Source organism: Leopardus geoffroyi, chromosome A2, assembly GCF_018350155.1.
Source record: "Leopardus geoffroyi isolate Oge1 chromosome A2, O.geoffroyi_Oge1_pat1.0, whole genome shotgun sequence".
Lineage (NCBI taxonomy): Eukaryota > Metazoa > Chordata > Mammalia > Carnivora > Felidae > Leopardus > Leopardus geoffroyi.
In genome coordinates, this window is record NC_059331.1 from 126748444 (window position 1) to 126765614 (window position 17171).

Genomic DNA, 17171 nt, shown 5'->3' on the forward strand with positions numbered 1-17171 from the left:
TGCCATAAATTCACCCCTTTGAAGTCTCCAGTGCAGGTGTTTCATATCTTCATAGAGTCATCGTCTTTTGCTGGGACAGGTCCAGTAGTCTCATAACCAGCCTTTCCGGTGCACTGTGTACTTCCTGGCGTACTCTTCTGGACTGTGCTTCCAACTTGAGCTCGTCTGATCCTTCTAAAACCCAAATCTGATCGTGTTCCCTTCCTCCTTTACCTACCTCTTTTATAATACCTTACAAGCTCCCCACCCCACTGCAAAATGTCTGAATTCCCAGCATGCCCCATATCTGCCTCCTTTCCAGACTGCCCTCTCCCACTGCCCCACTTTCACTCTTATAAACCACTTCAATAAAAAATCCTTGCACACATATCTCGATGAACTTGTATTAAAAATATATACTTGTAGTATATACAAGTATATAAAAGTATACTTGTAGTATATACAAGTATATAAAAATATATACTTGTAGTATATATTCCTAGAATTCCTAGTATGTATTCCTAGATCCAAGAATAGGCACATTTTAAAATATTGCCAAGTTGCCCATCAGTGATATATGAGTGGACATGCTTGCCCACACTGTCATCAACATCAGGTAGTAACTGGGGCGCCTGGGTGGCGCAGTCGGTTAAGCGTCCGACTTCAGCCAGGTCATGATCTCGCGGTCCGTGAGTTCGAGCCCCGTGTCGGGCTCTGGGCTGATGGCTCAGAGCCTGGAGCCTGTTTCCGATTCTGTGTCTCCCTCCCTCTCTGCCCCTCCCCTGTTCATGCTCTGTCTCTCTCTGTCCCAAAAATAAATAAACGTTGGAAAAAAAAATTTAAATAAAAAAAAAAACATCAGGTAGTAACCATTTAAAAAATCTTTACAAATCTTATAGATGAAAATAATGTCATTGTTTAAATTTGAATTTCTTACTAGTGAAGTTGTGCATATTTTCGTAATGTAGACTATATTTCCTGTTCTATGAAATCCTTATTTATGTTCTTTTCACTCTTGGGGTGTGCACTTTCTTTCTTATTGATTTGTAAGAACTTTTTATTTATTTAGGATATTAGGACTTGTAATATATGATGCGGGTTTTCTCAGGTTGTGGTTAATTCATTGACTTTGCTTTGATGTTATATTGTTGACAGAGAAGTTTTAAACTTTTTGGTAGCCAAATTTATCAGCCCTTTCCTTTGGGTTTCTAGCTTTCATGTCATACTTGTAAGGTCTTTCCCACTCAAAGATTGTAAAAATATTCACCCATATTTTCCTCTGAAATGTAAATGGTTTAACTTCCTACTCTCCTTTGGGTGTTAATGCTGAAGTGAGGAGGGAGAGAAGATTACAGCCGTATTCTGTAACAGTGGCCAAGAGCCCTGCTTTGGGAAACTGAGGACAACGGAGTGTGAGTACAAACCAATGACTTTGGGCGAGTTACACTCTCAGTGTCTCTGTTGCCTCGTCTGTGAAATGGGAAAAACCACAGAATGTGCTTGTAAGTGTGTGGTGAGAAGTCATTAAGATGATGTGTGTAAAGCAAAGAGCACAGTGCCAGGGGCAATGTAAACCCTCAGTGTGAGTTAGCTACTGTCCTGGTCTTTCTTCAGTGCTGGCCTTCATTCTAGCACCATTGCTGGAAGAATCCACCTTCTCCCCACAGTTGTGAAATGCCACCTGTTAAAGGCAACCATCCACTAGTTTCCCAGGTGCACTGGGTTTGCTTCTGGACTCACTCTTCTGTCAGTCTCTTCTGGGCCAGTGTCTCATCAGTGCACGTGAGGTTTGCTCACTTCTGGCCAGGGAAGTCTCCCTGCCCCTTGGAGGCCCCGGCCATGTGCCCTCAGGAACTCCCTTCTGTCTCTCCCATATCCCCTCCAGGGCCAGCCCTGTCCACCCTGTGTTTTGCATCTACTCGCAAGTTTTCTCCAAACGTTCCAAGATGGGTGGGACCTTTTGTTATACGCACTTTGAGATTCAAGAAATGGAGAGCTGGAGAGTTCCACTTAGAACTTTAAAGTAAGACCGTATTCTCAGCTTCTACCACATACCCTCTCTGAGCCCCCAGTTCCCATCTGTGAAACAGGGACCACCATCGCTCCCTTTTGGGGTTGTTACAAGAATCCGGCGGGGATGTGCACACCCTGGCAGAGTGCCTGACGCATGGGGACATCCCAGCTTCCAGGTGACGCCGCCTTCCTGTTGGAACTTCTAGTTCTAAATGCACACAGGCTTGCTCTACCATGCTGCCTCCCCCAAGACTGAATAATGCCACGCGGAGGCCTTCAGACCTCACCAAAATCTCCAGGCCCTTCTCTGGGGACTGCACCTTCTTCAGGATGCCCACACCAGCCAGGAATGTGCCCCAACTGAACGCAACTGCAGCCTTCCTAATTGCTGTTGCTAAGTATATATAGGACGCCCTGTACTAGGCAAGTAGCACGTCTTCGTCACCATGGTGACCAGGCAACTTCAGTCTCCAAACACATTCCTGTGCAGCATGTGTCTATCAGGGCAGAAGGGAGCCAGTGAAACTGTGAGTCTGGCAAAGGAGGGTGGCCCCACCCCCCAGTCTCTGGCTCTCAGAATTGAGTGGCCAGTGCCCCGCCCTTTGGCTGTATAAAGCTCTTCTTCGGAAACTTTCCTTGTCGGCACCCAAACCACACATCTCCATCACCTGAAACCGATTCAGGAAAAAAGGCCCCAGGAGAAGGAGACTCTACGGGGGACACCTGCGAATCTGGGTAACTCAGAGAATGCAGGATTCACCAGGGCACCCTGAAGGCGCGGGCTTGGTGGTAGCAGAACAAATCCCTGAAGCACCCGCAGAAATCCTCTTTTGGAAGGTACTCTCCAGGACGGAGCTAAAAGCAAAATGTAGGTGCCTCAAGAGAGCCTCTTGCTTCTAAGGAAATCGTGAGACAAACAGTTCCTGCTTACGGCTCTTGAGCTCCTGCCAATTGAATCAGAATCTTGGGGGTGGGGGTGAGCATCGATGGGTGTTTTCTCCAGGTGATGGTCAAGAGCCCTGATGGGAACTCCAGGTGAGGCTGCGAGGATTATCACACGCTTGAGGGAAGCTGCCAGAACTGGGAGTCTTTTTGAGGGGCCAGCAAGATCGTTTGTGAATGTGCTCCTGATACTGAGAAGGCCTGTAGGGCCAGCGTCCCTGCGAAGGAGAAGGGGAGTCAGGTTTTGGGGTTGGGGGTGAAGTTCTGCTAAGAACCGAGATTGGTCTTGGGCAGTCGTGGCCCTTGCTCTGGGCTCTGCACTTCGGGGCACCCTGCCCTCACCAGGCATCCTCAGGGGCTGAGACAACTACTGGCCCAGAGCCTGCACACTCCTTTTGAAGCCGTTCCCTTGTCACGCAGTGTTCCGGAATACCTGCCCAAGTGCCCAGAGCCTGCTTCTAGGCACGCGAGGCCTCTGCCCTGGGTCCATCTTCCCCAGGAAGACTGTGCAGAAAGCTGGGCACCTGACAGACAGCCCGAAGGTGGCCGCCTGCAAGCTGGTGTGGAGAGACTGGGCTGAACGGTCCCTACACTCAGAAGTCATGAGGCCATTTGTGGTAAGAGATGGGAGAGGGTGGGTGAGATGGCCCCGGGGGCCAGGGACCTGCAGATGTGTTCATGCTCCACGGTTGCTGAGGGCAGGGCTGGCTTATGCCCATCATCTTGGCTCTACTCAGCCTCTCCCTCAAATGTAGTAACTGTGTTCTCCAAATCATGCCTCACTGTGTCCTTGAGCCTGTAAATCTCCTTCTCTCTGCCTCGTGCGCTCCCTCATTGTCTGCCTTGCAAGCTTAGCCCAGGTGTGGTCTCCCCAGAGGGAGTCCTCCCTGCCCCCCACCCCCTCAGTGCTCCCAGTACTGTCGCCTGTCTGCTGCCCCTGGTCTGGGAACAGTCACTCTGATCTGCATATATGGGCAGAAAGCTTCATCTCTCCTCTACGTGGCACCTTGTTTTCTTTCGGGTCCCTAGCCCCTGGCTACCACACCTAGCAGGGAACACCATTTAAGGACTGGTTCGTGCACTGGATTCAGTCATTTTGGTAATTATGGGAGGAAGGCTTTGGAGGCCTCCTCTGACATTTACCCCAAACTCTGGTTTCTTTGGGGAAAATACAGTGCTCGTTCTGAAGAGTCAGTTTCTTCTGTTGAAGTAAGGGCTGGGTGATTATTGATCTGTTCTAGCATTTCCAGCCTCTGAGCTGCCCTCATGTATGTGGACCTTCCCCCCCACCCCACCCCCTTCTGCCTGCCACCAGCTTCATGGAGAAAGCTGGACGAGCAGGTGCATCCCTGCTGCCAAAATCCGAGGAGCTCAACTGCCCAGGGAGGAGGTGACCACGTGTCCTGATTTGCCTAGGACAAGTTGTGTGCATATCTGTTGTTCTGGAATGATTGTTAATAGGACTCCTTTTGGGGCGCCTGGGTGGCTCAGTTGGTTAAGCGTCCAACTTTGGCTCAGGCCATGATCTCATGGTTCGAGCCCCGCATCGGGCTCTGTGCTGACAGCTCAGAGCCTGGAGCCTGCTTCAGATTCTGTGTCTCCCTTGCTCTCTGCCCCTCCCCCACTCGTGCCTTCTCTCTCTGTCTCTGTCTCTGTCTCTGAAAAATAAACATTAAAAAAAAAATAGGGCTCCTTTCACTCTCTAAAGTGTCCCATCACTTGATAAGATATATTATGGGGCCTCTAAACAGCAGAATCTGGGGCACGCTGCCAAGATCATCAGCCTGAACATTTATTTGCACTGTTTTACTTGAGTTCCGGGAATTCTTTGATTTACTGTATCCTCTGAACGGTTCGCAGAAAGCGGGGGTGGGGGGTGGGGGAGTGGTATTTTCATGGCCTTATTACGAATCCTAACTGGTTCTCTTTAAAATCCAAGCAAATACTTTTAATTTTTTTTTCAACGTTTATTTATTTTTGGGACAGAGAGAGACAGAGCATGAACGGGGGAGGGGCAGAGAGAGAGGGAAACACAGAATCGGAAACAGGCTCCAGGCTCTGAGCCATCAGCCCAGAGCCCGATGCGGGGCTCGAACTCACGGACCGCGAGATCGTGACCTGGCTGAAGTCGGACGCCCAACCGACTGCGCCACCCAGGCGCCCCCAAGCAAATACTTTTAAAATTCTGTCCGATCCAGTGGCTCTCAGGCTGTGTTTCCAAAGGACACTGATGAAGGGAGTCCGGAAAGAGTACGTCCAATAACGATGGCTGTGTCCCATGTCACAAGTAAATGATGAGTCAGTGGATAGAATGGACTTGAGTTCAGTTTCCTCTCCAGCAGGTTTTTATATGCCTTTGGGAGCTGATCCTGTTTGCCAGCTGGTGGATAAATACACCAATGCTAAGTGAATATGAGTTTCTAAAAACTCAAGAAAGTGTTTAATAACTTACATATTTTTAATGAGGTGAGAATTGCATGCCTGGAATATGGCCAGATTTTCATTTGGTGACATTAGTTGTAGTTTATGTGATGGAATTTAACACATCAACATGTCCTAGTGCTTTAATATTACATTAATGTCTAACATTTGTTGTGCTTTAATATGTGGCAGGCTAGTGCCGAATGAGTCCTATATGTCCTCTCTGTCATCCTCAATCCCATGAGGGAGGCGCTATGGCCACCCCATTCCATGGGAGAGAAAACTGGGGCTTTGGGAAGGAAGAAAGCTTTACTCCTGGTCTTATGACTTCCAGGTGCTCTAACACCTAAAGTCCTTTGAAATCCTCTTTGAAGTCCTGAATAGTACAGTTACAAACAATTCTGTCATTTGACCTTTGCCCTCAGGCCATGTTCCATAGCAGTTAGAGACAGCTCCCGAAGCTATAGTGATATCATCTGAAGTTTCCTTTTGACTCTGAAACAACCTCTTGTTTTGCTATAGTTTTTTTTTTCTTTTAAGGGGTGAAGTTAATGAATCTGGAAAAACTGAGGCCATCTCATATTAAATATTTTTTGTTTGTTTATTTTTGAGAGAGAGAGAGAATGCAAGCGGGACAGGGGCAGAGAGAGAGGGAGACACAGAATCCAAAGCAGGTTCCAGGCTCTGAGCTGTCCGCACAGAGGCTGATGTGGGGCTTGAACCCACGAGCCATGAGATTGTGACCTGAGCGAAAGTCAGATGCTTAACAGACTGAGCCACCCAGGTGCCCTGAGGCCATCTCATACTAAATAAGCTGCTCGTTAGCCTGGGGAGCTCTCCCAGCCAAGAGCTCTGCACACTTTCGACTGCTCCTCAGAGCTCCGTTTCTTCCAGACCCCTCCCTCTAGTGTGCTTTCTCCTTTTCCTAGCTTGCCTACGAAGGGTGCTTTGGGATGCTTGTAACCTGGTACCTAAAAGGTGCTCAATAAACACTGGTTTCAAGAATGAATGTGTCAAATGAGCGAAGCAATGACTCAGTCTCACTTTCACCAAGAGTGACCGGCTACATTTTGCCGAATCCCCTTGCTGTGAGTTTCTGGGTGACTGCCAGGAAACTGAATCTCTGTGTCCTCTGGCCGATGGAAGGTAGCAGATCCATTGGTTGTGTAAAGCTTCCCCTCTGTCCTGTGACCTCATCAAGACCATTGGAAGGCGAAGGAGGGAAACTTACCTGTCTGTACTTTGCCAATCGAGTTTGCCTTTCACAGTCCAGTTGCTTTCAACTCCCCACTGAGCCTTCCACTGCATCTTACACCTGCTGCTGTGCGGCCGTGTGCTGACCTTCACCATGGGACCTGTCCCCGGGGAGGCAGCCCGCCATCTTGCCCCACCCACCGCCCACTTCCCTTGCTCACTCTGAGCAGCCCGACCACGTTCTGCTGTTCCTGATTCAATGATTGGCAACAGGCCACCTGAGCCTGGAGGACTTGTCCCGTCTCCTGGCTGTTTGCAGAGAGGACACCGGGAGGTGGCTGACCCAGCTGAGATGCTTTTCTTGCTCACATGGGGAGTGTGCTTACTGCCAAAAGTTCTGAAGGCCTTTGTGTCCCCCTGTGGTGTCAGAGCCTGAACCCACTTTGCATTCCAACGTTGTACTTTTCCTGGAAAGCTCTGGACTTTCTCTCCAGCACTGGTTTCGTTTCATTTCAGCTCTCGACAGGATTACAGTGGGTTCTATCTTCTGGTCTCAAGGCTTTCTCCCATCCCAAACTGGAGCCTCAGTCACTTTTTTACCATGTGATTTTTAAGTAAGCTGTATGCCCAGTGTGGGGCTTGAAGTCACGACCCTGAGATCAAGAGTCACGTGTTTTACCGACTGAGCCAGCCAGGCACCCCTCCCATGCAATTTTTAAAATAATGTTTACTTTTTGTTTTACTTTACTTTTTTAAATAATTAGTACAAAATTACATATTATGTATATAATACACATACACACATGTATATACATATGTATATATTCACGGAAGGAAATTTAGAAATACAGGAAACAAATCTATCACTCTCTTATACTAACATCTATTGGCATTTTTCTATTGATATGTCTATTTTGTCGTTGTTCAATCTGACTGCTTTATTGATTATCAGAGAAAAAACCCTGCAAATAGCTTTATAACAGCTTGACTATTCACTTAACTATCAATTCAGTTTTATGCATTCCCACCATCAAAATTTTTTTTTAATTTTATAGTAATTTTAGATTTATAGAAAAGTTGCAAAATATTACAGAGCATTCACACGTGCGCTGCATCTAGCTTCCCATAGTGTTAACATCTTACATAGCCACGGTACATTTGTTGAAACTAAGAAATCCACGCTGGTGCCATACTATTAACCACAGATCTCATTTGGAGCTCACCATTTTGCTCATTAACATTCTTTTTCCGCTCCAGGATCACATCAGAACACCATGTGCAGGGGCGCCTGGGTGGCGCAGTCGGTTAAGCGTCCGACTTCAGCCAGGTCACGATCTCGCTGTCCGTGAGTTCGAGCCCCGCGTCGGGCTCTGGGCTGATGGCTCAGAGCCTGGAGCCTGTTTCGGATTCTGTGTCTCCCTTTCTCTCTGCCCTTCCCCCGTTCATGCTCTGTCTCTCTCTGTCCCAAAAATAAATAAACGTTGAAAAAAAAAATTAAAAAAAAAAAAAAACACCATGTGCATCCGGTCTTCATGTTTCTATAATCTTCTCAAATCTGTGAAAAGTTCCCAGTCTTTCCTTGTTTTTCATGACCTTGGCACTTTTGATGAGTACTGATCAGGTATTTTGTAGGATGTCCCTCAGTGTGGGTTTGTCTCATGACTTTCTCATGCATAGATTTGGGAGAAGGATACCACAGGAGTGAAGTGCCCCTCTTACTGCATCGAAGGGTCTTTGTGTCTTTGTTAATGTGTATGTTCTTAGAATTTTGATAAAGATAGAGCATCTTTCCATATCTTTATGGGTCCTACCACAGGGATGGAAAGTAACCTATCAATTATGACAGCGCTCCGACCCAGATAAAACCTCGGAATCCCTCTCGATATAGCCCTCCGGGCAGCCTCCTACAGAAGGCCTATACCTTGGCACATTTTGCCAGTTCTGTTCTACATCATTTTTAAAGGCTGAAAAATAGTTTATAGAATGATTATACCCTAATGTGTTTTACTCATCCCGTATTGGGTCCCTATAGTTTTTTTCCCAATTTTCCCAATGAGGTCCCTTTTTTCCCCCAATTTTTAAAGGAAAAAATCCTAGTACATTACAATTATTGGATCAAAATAAATAGATATTTTTAAGGCTTTTGATGTACATTTTCAAATTGGCTCCAAAATATTTTCATGGATTTATATCCCCAATAGCAGTGGAAATGTTGTTTTCCTAAAACTGGTCAAAATTTGCTATTCTAATGAAAAACCATGAATAGGAAACTATCATTTCACAGTTGAGTCATTATCTTTTTATTGTTCTTATGTGAACTTCCTCAATTATTATAGATATTGAACTTTCTTTTACAGGTGTATTCGCTATTTATATTTAATACTTTTTCAATTATATGTGTCCTTTGTCTATTGGAAGATATTAGCATTTCCTCATTGATAGATCAAAACTATCAATCATGTATCCTATTTGTTGCAAAATTCTCCCAATCTGAAGGTTGTCTTTAAATTTCGTTTATAGTGTTGTTAATGTACAGAAGTTTTAAAGTTTTATTTAGCGAGAACCCAAGTTCAGTTTTTACCCTCAAACGAGCCGGTAATCCTAGCCTAAATTATTAAACAAACGTCTCATTCTTCAGTAATTTATTTATTTTTTTTTTTAATTTTTTTTTCAACGTTTATTTATTTTTGGGACAGAGAGAGACAGAGCATGAACGGGGGAGGGGCAGAGAGAGAGGGAGACACAGAATCCGAAACAGGCTCCAGGCTCTGAGCCATCAGCCCAGAGCCTGACGCGGGGCTCGAACTCACGGACTGCGAGATCATGACCTGGCTGTAGTCGGACGCTTAACCGACTGCGCCACCCAGGCGCCCCACATTCTTCAGTAATTTAAATGCCACGTTTGTCAAATATTTAATTCTTGTGTAATTCGAGTATTCTTTGGTATCTATTTCTTTCTGTGGAGTTTGTATCAGATTCTGTACCCCTACTTTCTCACATCTTTAGCATAGTGTTTTATAATACTGTTTAATATTATGTAGGACAAGAGCCTCTCATCATTCTGGTTTTGAAAAAATTCTAGCTATTCCAATGATGCTTTCTTGGATAAATTTTAGGATTGTTGAGACATGTTTTTGATCTTCGATAAGAATATTTATTCTAATTACATTAAGTGTATGATATGGACTAATTGGGGGGAATTGCTAGCCTTACCATATTCAATCTTTTTATTCAGTTAGCTGGTCTTTCACTTTATTCACATCTTCCGTATCCTTTTGAGAAGAATTTTGCTTTTTTAAAAAAAATTTTTTTTTTCAACGTTTATTTATTTTTGGGACAGAGAGCATGAACGGGGGAGGGGCAGAGAGAGAGGGAGACACTGAATCGGAAACAGGCTCCAGGATCTGAGCCATCAGCCCAGAGCCCGACGCGGGGCTCGAACTCACGGACTGCGAGATCGTGACCTGGCTGAAGTCGGACGCTTAACCGACTGCGCCACCCAGGCGCCCCGAATTTTGCTTTTTTCTGAGTTTTCTATGCCTTGGATTCTTTAGTCAAGTTTTAACTGCCCAATTGAAATAATAACGTGAAGAAGTGAACTTTCCGGCAGAAATGTCAGTATGGGCTGGAGCAAAGGAGGTAGACGACCAAAAGTCCTTGTCAAAGGAAAGGTCATTTGCAATAACTTGCAGGTGGACAGAGTGTGGCAGATGGAGCCAGGCTTGGGGTCAGCTCCCAGATTCACATTCACCAGCCTGGGATTTACTCCTATGGGCCTCACACCTTCACTGGGAGATGGGGATAGTGACCCTGTAGGAAGGTTAAGACTGGAGCTTGTGTGGGCAGAGTATCCAATATGGTACCCAGCACATTTAAGTGCTCAACGAATGATTTATTAAAAAAAAATCATTCCTCATTCCCCCTTCTCCCACCCCTAGCTCTAGGCAACCACAGATCTGCTCTCTGTCTCTGAATTGGCCTATTCTGGACATTTCCTTTAAATGGAGCCGCACAATTTATGGCGCTTTGTGCCTGGCTTCTTTAGCTCAGCCATCTATGTCCAAGGTTCATTTTTGGTACCATGTATCTGCACTTCATTCCTTTTTAATGGACAAATTTTTCTGTATAGAGACACAGCATTTTATTTATCTGTCAGTTGATGGACTTCTAGGTTGTTTCTCCTTTTGGCTATTATGAATAATGCTGCTGTCAACATTTGTGGACAAGTTTTTATGGAGATGTAGTTTTCAGTTGGTTCAAATGGGAACTATGTTTTACCTTTCCAAGAACTGTCACGCTGTTTTCCAAAGTGGTTGCAGCATTTTATATTCCTAACGGTGGTGCATGAGGTCCCATTTCTCCACATCCTTGCCAACAATTGTCTTCTTTATTTTAGTCACTCTAGTGGGTGTGAAGTCGTATCTCATGGTAGTTTTGATTTTCATTTCCTTGATGGCTAATGATGTGGAGCATGTTTTCATATGCTTGTTGGCCATTTGCATATCTTTGGAGCAGTATCTATTCAGATCCTTTGCTCATTTTTTAAATTAAGTCATGGGGCTTGTTTGTTGGTTTATTTATTTATTTACTTGAGAGAGAGAGAGAGAGAGAGAGAGAACAAACGAACGAGTGGGTGAAGGGCAGAGAGAATCAGAGAGAGAATTCCAAGCAGGGCTCCATTCTGTCAGCAGGGCTTGAACCTTGAGATCATGATTTGAGTCAAAACCAATAGTTGGTCACTTAACTGACTGAACTATCTAGGTGCCCCGAGTCATGGGTTTTTAAAAAATTGTTGAGTTGTAAGTTTTCTATATATATTCTAGATACAAGTCTCTTGTCAGATATATCCTTTGCAAATATTATCAGACATACAATTTGCAAATACTTTTCCTATTCTGTAGATTGTCTTTCTGCTTTCTTGTGTCAAACTAGCTTCGGCCACAATCAACTTTTATTGGAAAGCAATTTCAGAGTGCCCTAGGTACACAGACCTCTTTGTTGGCCCCTCTTTCATTTCTCCATCCTTTCCTTCTCTCTCTACAGATGGATTTCACTGCTTTGTCTGAGCTAACCAGCCCAGGCTGAGACCAGTGCCTTAGTCTCCATCCCAAGCTCCAAAAAGAGAGTACCGGATTGTTTTCGTTTAGATGAACCGTGTGGCCAGAGAGGCCACTATCACGTAATAGAAGGACAGCTCCAGGGAATTATTGAGGGCTGAAAATACACCCTTAGAGTGATCTATCGTCAAATTGAGCATAGCCCCCCAAATCTCTGTACCTTTCTACACAGCTCTCTTCATTTCAGCATCACCGTCTGCGAGGGAGGATGGGGATGGGGTGGCTCCGACGAGAGATGCAGTAGAGCATTTTCTCCCCCTCCCCCGCCACTGTGCTCAGGCAGTCATTCCAACCACCATTTGAAATACCGGTGTGTGTCAGATACTGTCCTCGGTGCTGAAGATATGGGTGAAACCCCAATACGTTTGGGGGCTTTAGATGGTTCATTTCGTGTACCCAGACATTTTAAAACACACAGTTTAAAATTAATTAAAACCAGATTATAATTTTTTGCTTACAAAAAGAATTAAGGAATATTAATGAGGAACACATCTATACCTCCTCCAACCCTTTCAAAACCTCTTTTCTTTCTTTTCTAGCAGCTAGTAGGTAGATGCCCCAGAACATCTCAGTTGGCAAATTCTGTCTAAAGTCTACCCGGTGTCCAGTTTCCTGCTACAGCTCGGGACCTGTTTCCCTCTACCCATGTTTCCAGTGTTATCACAATCTTTCGATAACTTGGCCAGTAAAGACTAAACTCTTTTCAGGGGGTAGGGAAAAGGGAAAATATGAGTAGGCAAAGAGAAGTTATCTCCAGCTGGTTAGGAGTAAGAAGTGAGAAAGAACATCTCTCCATCATACAGAGATGAATGGGACCAGGTACTCACCCCGTTTGGCACAATGGTCTCCCAGGAACACAGATTACAGGCCAGTACACCTTTTCTTGGGACTGGGGAGTGTATTGGGAAAGGTACACACAGGTTTGAGGGGTATGTCAAAAAGAGTAGCAGTTTCAAGAGGGGTAGATCCATCATGTGGCCAAAGCGTGATTCAGAGAGGAAGTTTCACTGCTTTTTTTTTTAATGTTTATTTTTGACAGAGAGAGAGAGCGAGCGAGCATGAGCAGGGGAGGGGCAGAGAGAGAGGGAGACACAGAATCCGAAGCAGGCTCCAGGCTCTGAGCTGTCAGCACAGAGCCCGACGTGGGGCTCGAACTCACAGACTGTGGGATCATGACCTGAGTTGAAGTTGGACGCTCTACCAACTGAGCCACCCAGGCGCCCGAAGTTTCACTGCTTCCGATTTACAAATGGGAAAAATTAGGTCACCGGTAAACTGCAACTTGAACGCTATGACCACCCAGTCGAACCACACTCCTGCTCTTAACTGAACCACCACCTTCTCCAAATTTTACCAGGCACGTGCAGATCGTGGGTCTCAGCCCACAGAATGCACAGGGCCCCACCAGGCTGGTGGTGAAGAAGAGCTGGGCTCTTCAACACGTTATTTTTCATCCTGCCTCTGGAAGGGACAAAGGAGCACACAAGTTTGGCTTTCTTTCGCAAGGAACCAAACTGAAATTTGAAAGGGATTTCCAGTGGCTTGATGAGGGGAAGCCTGGCTGTCTCCTCACCAGTCCCCGTCTGCCTCGTTCCACGGGAGCAGCTCTGCCAGATGACTATTTACAGCCCGCCTGACCTCCGTTGCTGCCTGGAGGGAGCCCTCCCCTGACTCGAGCCGCTGAGCATTCAGACTGCTCCTGGGTGCTCCGATGAGTCGAGAAGGAGCAGCACGAACCGCATTTGAAGTGTAGCTGTCAAAAGGCCATCCATCCGCCTATACGTTTATTCATGATCTTTTTGGACTTTCCAATCAACCAAACTTGGCAGCTTGCCCGTCCATGCTGCAGTGGGGATCTGCTCAGTCTCCGACCTGTAAGTCAAGAGAGCTGCGCTCGCTGCCAATACACTGCCTGGGACACCGGCCAGGTGCCCGGGGGTGGGAATGTTATTGGATGCTTGATAAATATTTGTCGAATCTTAAATAAATTCACTTCCTGAAACCCACTCAGAGATAGGGAACGGGCAGAGGGAAGTGAGAAAGAGTGCCCTTCTCTTCTCCTAGGAGATTGATTCAGTTATTACGTTAGAAATAGACACGTGAATTAGCATGTGCTCAGAGCTGGATAGAAATCCACCCATTACCCCGAATAAAATTGAATATATTCCATGACTCTTTTTGCTATCATTGGGTTAGGTTTTTAGGGATTTAAAAATGATATATCTATAAAACTGAAAGCCAGAAAAACTCCACAATGACCTAAGATCTGTCTGAACAAAGAGAAGATACGGTCTTGACCCTCTAAGGGGTGCACGTGAGAAATGCCGATTCATCCCCATACATACACTGTCCTAACAGCAGTCCCGGGGGAGCTCGGAGGAGTTAAGAGGTTGGAGGAATGAGATCATCTGGGTCAGAAGTGGTCAGGGAGGTTATTTATGCAGAAGGCGGGCATTCATTCATTTTTTTTTTTTTTTTAAAGAAATATTTCTGGGCACCGCTCCTGCTAAGCACTGATATCAGAATGAGCAAGATACAATTCTTGTCTCCAAGGAGCTCCCAATATTGGAAGCACAGCCAAGTCAGCCAGCGCTTGTGGTACCAGCTGATGCTGTTCTGTGTGACATGGGGGGGCGGGGGGGAGGGACACCGTGGGGGACAAAGACCCAGCTGAGCGAGCTAGACTATAGGGGAGGCTTTCTGGAGGAAGTATCTCTGGAACTAAATCTTAAAGACCGAGTCAGACAAAGACAATGAAGGATAATTTGCAGAAGAAGGAACAGCATGGAAGAGCTTTGGGAAGAGAAAGAAGTTAGGTTTTGCTGCACTGAGAGATCTCCGAGCTGAGGCCATAACAGCCCGAGGGGCAAATGGCAAAGGGTTTTGTGGACTCCGCTGGGGGGAACCTCCAAACTGAGGCGGGAGGCCTGGAATCCCATTAGGACACGTGATACGAGTAAATAGCAATGAGGTGCCGTTTGGCTTTGACAGTGGAAAGAAGTGAGACAGATGGAGAGACCAGGGGATATTTTGGGTGTACGAGTCTGAGGTAAAAAATTTTCTGTGCGTTTGTGGGCTCACTAAGGAGGCTGTGGTGGCTGGAAGTGGGAGTGACTAATGCCAGATGCCAAGGGCTGTGAAGGGGCTGAGATTTTCTCTAGCTGTAAGGTAATGAAGCAGCCTGCCACAGTTGCGTGGGTGCTGACAGAAGCCTCCTGAGTCAGGGACCGGAGGCTTTGTGACTCCTGGCGACAGCGGGATCCAGAGCAACCGATCAGTTTCCTGAGCCCCCAGGCCCGCAGGGGCTGTGCATGTGAGTCTAGATAGACGTCCCCCCACCCACCCCAGGAAAGGGGCGGTGGACCTGGGGAACCCACCACCTTCTAGCAGGCTCATCTGTATCCGGGAGGAAGCTGTGATCTCATCCCTCAAGGGCGCTGGCTGCAAACACCACGTCTGGAAACAGCCTGGGACCAGCTAAAGAAAGATCAAGGCCCCGGCAAGATGTGTAGGAATGCCAGTTGAGAGTAACGAGAATCTAGGTTCAATTCCCGGCTCTGGCTCTGGTGAACTTAGGCAACAGACTTAACCTCTCTGAGCCTTTGTTTCCTCACATACAAGATGGGTACTTTGTAGGGTCTGGGGGAAGATTAAATGAGGTCCTATTTACAAGATACGGCACAAGAGCTGGTATTCAACGAAAGCTCAGTAAAAGCTGCTAGAGTTAGTATTCTCTCTCACACTCTCTCTCACATACTGTCCAACATTTCAAGTCCTCTTTTTCTGCAATTCCAGAACCTTCTATATTCAGTTTCCATGTGGCTGTCCCTACCAGGTTCTGCCTTTGTCCAGCCTCCTTGGGCTGAAACCTCTAACTGGACAGCACAGTGGGCCAGTGCATCTATCTTCCAGAAGCTGTGGTTGTGGGGTGCCGAAGGTTCAGAGCTGCCCACTTCCTCCCAAATTATCTTTAGCCCAGCAGGAACCACCCCACTCAGGGGCACCCAACCCCTCTTCAAAACCCAACTCATGACTGATGGACACAGAGTATAAAAGTCTGGCCTTCTCGTCTTATTGTGGAGTCAACTCCAAGTGACAATTCTTTCTCCAGAGCTCCCCCTGGGAAGGTTGAAGTTAGACACCAGCTGAGACCACATCCCTGCCTTGCCCTTCCTCCCTCACTCCCTCGTCTGGAGAAGACCTCCTCAATAAATCAAATGCACTGAATCCTTGCCTCAGGCTCTCGGCACCTCCTTGGGAACATGGCTCAGGACTGACAGTCGTCTTAGTTCTTGATTCCGGCTTCCCCTCAGACAGTGTCTTTCAGGACTTGAGTCCAGGCGATGGAGCCCGTCAGAGCAACTGTTGCTCTTAACTCCAGCCCCCGGGTCTTCTTCACGGGGAGGAGAACCATAGTCTTGCCAGAACAGGAAAGGAGATTAGATAATACTCAAATCATGAAGTGTATGACCCCTCCTCCTGACTTCTCCAGGCCACATTTGTACCCATTCTGCCTGCAAAGTTGCTGCTGTGTGTTTGACTTCTTTCTCTGCCTTCTCATTTGGCCATGAGCACGTAAGGGGCAGGAAGCGGGACGGAGTGGTGGCTGCATCCTCCGCATCCAACAAGGGTCTACACGCAGCAGGTGTTCAGCAAGCATTAAGGATCAGTGACAGCCAGGACCACAAAGAAAGGCAGTAAATGACCAAAGTGAAGGCTCATGTAGGGACCCATCAAGGGACGCCCCCCACCCTGCCCCATAAGGTGGAAGATCCCAAAGAGAAGCAGCTGCCAGTTCCTGGGCATAACGTGTGCCAGACGTGAGTGAGACTGTGTGTGCTCCATAGATTCGCGTTTAATTCTTACAATCTTCCTTGGAACATATTATTGTCTCCATTTTACTACCGAGATCATCAAAGCTCAGAAAAAGTAAGTAACCTGACCAGCATCAAGTGTGAGAAAGTGGCAGAGTCAGATTTTGAGCCCTGCTCTAGCTGTTCTCTTTCTCTTTCCACTATGACGTCCTGAAGCGTTTGGAGTCGCTCTTCCAGGAACCTGAATCCCTGTGGGTGCTTGAGCCAGAAAGGGCTGGCTGGCGGCGGAGTCGCAGCGGGCCGCGTGGGCAGCTGGATGGGGGTGGATGGGGAGTTTGGAAACGAATCTGCTCTTTTACTGGGGCTGACGGTCGGGAGCAACACAGTTGCCGCGAGGAGCCAGCAACAGGGCGAAGCTGATGCAGTGATGGTCCAGCCCCTGGAGAAGCCAGGCTGGTGCCCGATCTGCTCAGACCTTCTGGCTCTGGGCAGGCAGGAGCCCTGGGCGCTGAGCTGTGTGACTCTGACGGGCCTCCATTTCTCATCAACTGAGGGAACAGGGTGGCTGTTGGAAGGTTTCTTCCAGCTCTGAGTCCCTGGTTCCCAATCAGTGAAAGGTCTGATGCTTCCCATCCCTCTTTGCTCCTCTCTGTGTAAATCCTGGGCTGACGACCAGCGATCCAAGTCCCTC

At 46.9% G+C, this 17171-nt stretch overlaps 1 protein-coding gene across 1 annotated transcript in view; it reads left to right on the forward strand.

Annotated features, from left to right (window-relative positions):
• The first annotated feature begins 478 nt into the window (after positions 1 to 478).
• Positions 479 to 17171, forward strand: part of EEPD1 (endonuclease/exonuclease/phosphatase family domain containing 1) — a 206654-nt gene continuing 189961 nt past the window's right edge. The window contains exons 1-2 of the mRNA XM_045495311.1: positions 479 to 595; positions 842 to 3551. The gene's annotated coding sequence lies outside the window, so the exon portion shown is untranslated. The remainder of the gene's footprint in view (positions 596 to 841; positions 3552 to 17171) is intronic.